The sequence below is a fragment of the Echinops telfairi genome, unplaced genomic scaffold, assembly GCF_000313985.2.
Source record: "Echinops telfairi isolate 266 unplaced genomic scaffold, ASM31398v2 ScPeMD7_7469;HRSCAF=8507_0, whole genome shotgun sequence".
NCBI classification, from domain to species: domain Eukaryota; kingdom Metazoa; phylum Chordata; class Mammalia; order Afrosoricida; family Tenrecidae; genus Echinops; species Echinops telfairi.
Genome location: NW_022111372.1, coordinates 67857593 through 67858310, shown reverse-complemented (window position 1 = coordinate 67858310; position 718 = coordinate 67857593).

Sequence of the window (718 nt, the reverse complement as noted above, 5' to 3'; positions counted from 1 at the left end):
AGTGGGGACTGAAACTTTATGTAATTTTTACATGTTGTAATATTTCTTCAAATAATTTGCAATTATAAACTGCAAAACACAGAAGAAATTTTAAGTGAGTTTAATGTATGAAGTAATTTATTCAATATTAACTAGGTTTAAAATGAAAATAATTAGAAAAATGTAGCACTGGAATTTTAATAGACAGGTTGGTAAGTGAAATGGAAATAGAAAGAAAATCAGGCTCAAGTAAGTACAGGGTTTAAGTTAGCAAGAAGGTGACGCGTCAAGGGAAAGGAGAAGTTACTGGCTGTGCTCCGTTTATATCCTAAATATTAAATAATTTTAGTAATTTCGTTTTCTATAAAGTATACCAAAATGAAGTGGAGCTAGATTAAATTTATATTTGGTAATGTCTTCATTGAAATATATGCTAGTCAACATGTATAAGAAACTGTGATAATAGAGGTGCCTATTATTGGACTCAATATTTAACTTTTAGTGGAGGCCCATCACATTCTTGTTACCTCATCCACTCATTTGCTTATGCTTTCGGTGATAGTTTACAGATTAACTTAGGTCCCCCTTTGATAACGTGTACATAAAGACTTCCAGGACATCAGTTGCTTTCTCTACTATGTTGGCGCTCTGTCCATTTCTGCCCTGGACTCCCCATTTCCTGTCACCCGAATTTTCTAGCTCTCTCTGCCTTCTTATATTTTCCTCAAAGTGATTTTTT